The sequence below is a fragment of the Lontra canadensis genome, unplaced genomic scaffold (assembly GCF_010015895.1).
Source record: "Lontra canadensis isolate GAN:19392208 unplaced genomic scaffold, GSC_riverotter_1.0 scaffold34, whole genome shotgun sequence".
Taxonomy (NCBI): domain Eukaryota; kingdom Metazoa; phylum Chordata; class Mammalia; order Carnivora; family Mustelidae; genus Lontra; species Lontra canadensis.
The window spans coordinates 833,289-838,025 of record NW_022631028.1 but is presented as its reverse complement, the minus strand read 5'-3'; positions in this window follow the sequence as shown (position 1 = coordinate 838,025).

The window sequence follows — 4,737 nt, the reverse complement described above, 5'->3', positions numbered from 1 at the left end:
TCTTCTGGCAAAGAGGAGAAAGTGATTTAAAATTTTTCCATAGCAACTTAATACAGTAGGAAATACTATCCATATGTTATGATATTTAAGATACTGGAAATAAGTAATGAGTGAAAAATGTTATATATTTAACTCTGCTTCTGCTGCTAACCTAACTTTACAGATCTTTCCTAGACTAGTGAGTACAGAAGCAAAGGGCAGTAGCATGTCTGTGTAATTATTTGTTTGTATATTTGGCTTGTATGGGGCCACTGGTACACAGTCTAGGAGTTGGTGTGGAAATATTTTCAAGAATTCTAATTTTAGGGGCGCCTGGGTGGCTCAGTGGGTTAAAGCCTCTGCCTTCAGCTCAGGTCATGATCCCAGGGTCCTGGGATCAAGCCCTTCATCAGGCTCTCTGCACAGCAGGGAGCCTGCTCCCCCCCCCCCCCCCCCCACCCCCTCCTCTTTGCCTACTTGTGATCTTTGTCTGTCAAATAAATAAATAAAATCTTTAAAAAAAAAAGAATTCTAATTTTACAATAAATGACAGCGTTATCTATCAACCCAAAGGTCAAATAAAGCCACCTTTACTTTCTTATGTTTCAGTCTTAAATGGCTGCAATGCAATATACAAGGTTGTGTGCGTGTTCCCTTGGTTTAAAACTTCTTAACAAAATAAGATTTCATAGGCTTCTAAGGAATCGTAGCATTCAAATGGGATCATTCTTAATTAATAATCATAACTGATATAAAAATTCAAATGTGGATGGCCAATGTGAACTCACATCATGAAATGCTGTTACTGTTTCTGTTTGCATCTTTGTCTTAAACAAAAGTTGTCTGTGTAAATATAGCCACGCTTGAATACATGCACATTTAGAGGACCAAAATGCATGTCGAAGGATTCACCATAACCTCAGGGAATAAAAGTTGTAACAGTAATCATAATAATGACTTCCAGGATTAAGTAGTTGCTGGATAGAATGCTAAGTGTCCCTATTGCCATAACTCAATATCCTCATCAACTTCATAAGTATGTATCACTGTTCCTCGCCTTGCGTAGACAAGAAAACACAGGCTCAAAGAAATTAAAAATCTCAGCTAAGCTTTTATAGATAGTAAACAGCAGAGTCATGATTTTTCTCCTACCCTTCCAACTTTCCAAGAAAAAGATTTTATGCAGTTTCCGTTGCAAATTTGAAAATGTCACAAGCTTTAGGCAAAAATATTTTTCTTGCTGAAACATAAACAAAATGTCTCCAGAGAAATAAAGTTAAGATGGGCACCACTGTCTACTCCTAGTACAACTTCTACCATTATTATTCCATGAACATAATTAGAAAAAACTCATCCCTTTCTCAATCATTCCAGTTATTTTTGTCTTTCATCATTAGCTGTGTTTTCTAAAATGCTCACCGTTCTTGATGTTTTCCTTGGCTCACTCCCATGTTTTCAGACTCATGGATCACAACAGCTTTCCATTAATCTTATATCACCCATTGCAATTTTTGAATGAGTTAAAGTCCAAAGAATGGATACATCTTGCCTAAAGTCTTCCTGCCTGAAAAAAAGTCTAGCATAAGAGAGGGTGACACAAATTCTAGAATCAGATTGACTGAGTTTATCATATCCTGGCTCTATCACTCCCTCATTGTGGGACATTGAACAAGGCACTTAAACCCTTCTCACTCAGTTTCCCTTCAGCAAAATGGGGATAATAACTGAACCATCCACCTTACTTTGTAAGAAGGAATAGATGCATTAACACAAGTAAAGGACCCAGAAGAATACCTAGCATTAGAGAATCTAATACAGAAAGCTGCTAAAAGGCCAAGATACAAGACCTATACCAATGGTAGGGAAATGGCTTATGAAATTAGCATCCCAAGTCATATACCATGATTTACCATAAACAATTAAAATCATTTATTTTCTTTCATCTCCCTTTTTTCTTTTCAAAATTCTCATTACTCTTCCCTCCAAATGTTTCTTTTTTCCCCTTTCTCCTTAACCAAGCTTGTCAGTTGATCTTAGAAATTTTCCTCAGAGTTTGGTAAGAATATCGGGTTATCTATAACATTTGTTTTCGGAGGCTTCCTGATATACATTCACTTTCCAAGAACATACAATTCAACGTAAGATTTTTTTTTTAAATTTCTTTGATGTTTGTAAGTAGAGCTTTGACATGGATTGTTATGATTTTCTTAAAAATAGTTTTACTTGGGAATATTTGCAATCTCTAGTAATTTTATTCTTGTTTTAGTGAATAGTTATATAGTAAAAAAAAAACCCTTAGAGATGATGAAGATAGGAAAGATCAAGTGGATTCTTTCATATATTTAATAGAAGTATATAATCCAAATTATACTGCATGCTTTTCATTTTGGTAAATTCTCCATATGGTATTCAGACCTTATGCTCCAAAATGACAAAATGGATTTTGCATCTACTCTAAATGAGCCCAAAGAAAAACTCACCCTGTTCAACAATTATAAGAACACATTTACTTATTCTTTACTAATTTAAACCCTTAAGTAAAAAAACAGACTCAAATTAATTCAAATATGAGACATTAGAAAATTGACTCCTTTTCACTTCATGGTCATATTCTCTGCTGGCCAAGGTTCTTTCCCACAGCTTGACAAGTATGTGTGAGGACACTGCTGGATCCACTCACACAGAGAAGCCCAAATCCAATACCTAAAATTAGGTTTTTACTAAATTATATTGTACTGCACTTTTACACCTGCTTTGCGAATAATACCCAGAAGAAAGGTACAATTATATAGGTTCTTTGTCAGAAATAGAAGACAGATTAAAATACTTCCCCCAGGGGGGAAAAAAAAAATCACAGAAAGAGAAGGAAGGAAGGAAAGAGAATCAGAGAGGAAGGGAAAGACAACAGAAAATGAAAGAATCTTTTCCCGACATCATGGTCAGCAAATATCAACAGCTTCATTATAAGTTACTTCTACTGAATTTGCTCTACAAGAATTTGGTATATTCCAGGCATTGTGATAAGCTCCTTATACCACTACAAATTAGTTGTTATGATCCAGATTTTGAATATAATGGAACTGAATCATGGACAAGTAATGACTTAACACAGGTTCATACAGCTAAATGGAAGTGAAGGCATTTGAAGCCAATAATTCTTCAGAACTTGAACTAATTTTATACATTCCAATTATCCAAAATATAAAATGTACATTCCTCAGACCACAGCTGGAAATTGGAGATACTCATAAGACTTTTAGTCACCAACCCCAACTACCCAATTAAACAATAGGAACAGATCATCTACATTCTCATCTTTTTTTTTTTTTAATTGTCGTAGGAAAACACATGAATATCCAGTCTTTCCAGCACTATTTGATGAAGAAACTGTCCTTTCCCCATTGGGTATTTTTGGTAATCTTGCCAAAGTTCAATTAAATACATGCCTGGGTTTATTTCTGGACTTTCTATTATGTTCCATTGAGCTATGTCTGTCTTTATGCCTGTACAAACTATTTTAATTATTGTAACATTACAATATATTTTGAAATCAGGAGGTGTGATGCCTTCATCTTTGTTCTTTCTCAAGATTATTTTGTCTATTCAAGATATTTGTCTTTCCATATGAATGTTAGGATTTTTATTATTTCTGTGAAAAATGCTATTAGGATTTAGATAGGAATTGCATTGGTTGTAGATTGCCTTGGGTACTATGGCTATTTTTAACATTACTAAGTATTCCAATCCATAAATACACATGTATTTCCATTTATTTTTGTCTTCTTTAATTTCTTTCAATGTTTTGTGGTTTTCAATATAAAAGTCATTTACCTCCTTGGTTAGGTTTATTCCCAAGTATTCCACATTCTCGATCCTTGTATGTCCTTTAGTTTCAGTTTTACTACTACTGATTTTTGCAGAATCACTTATTCTTAAACACTTTTCCCATTTATTTTCAAGATTTCTAAAGGATTACTTTAAAAGATTTCTTGTTTGGGGCGCCTGGGTGGCTCAGTGGGTTAAAACCTCTGCCTTTAGCTCGGGTCATGATCCCAGGGTCCTGGGATCAAGCCCCACATCCGGCTCTCTGCTCAGCGTGGAGCCTGTTTCCCCCTCTCTCTGCCTGCCTCTCTGCCTACTTGTGATCTCTCTCTCTGTCAAATAAATAAATAAAATCTTAAAAAAAAAAAAAAGATTTTTTGTTTTACCGTAGTGTTATAGGTTGTTAAATACTAATGAGGTGATAGGAACATGTTTGACTTAAAAAAATTAATCAAGGGGCACTTAAGTGGCTCAATGAGTGAAGCGTTGGCTTAGGTCGTGATCCCAGGGTCCTGGGATCAAACCCCACATCAGGCTCTCTGCTCTGAGGGGAGCATCCTACCTCTCCCTCTGATCTTCCCCCCTCCTACTCTGCTCATTCTCTCTCTCTCTCTGTGTCATACTAAAAAAATAAAATCTTCAAAAAAAATTAATCAAGCTATTAAGCCATGATAAGACACGGAGGAAACTTAAGTGTGTATTAAATGTCGGAAGTCAATCTGAAAAGGCAGCACACTGTATGATTCCAGCTATATGACCTTCTGGAAAAGGCAAAACTATGGAGACAATGGAAACATCAGTGGTTGGCAGAGGTTATGGTGGGGGGAGGGATGACTGTGTGGCACACAGGATTTTTAAGGCAATGAAATACTCTATGATATCATAATGACAGGTACATGCCATTATACATTTGTCCAAACCTACATTATATACAGT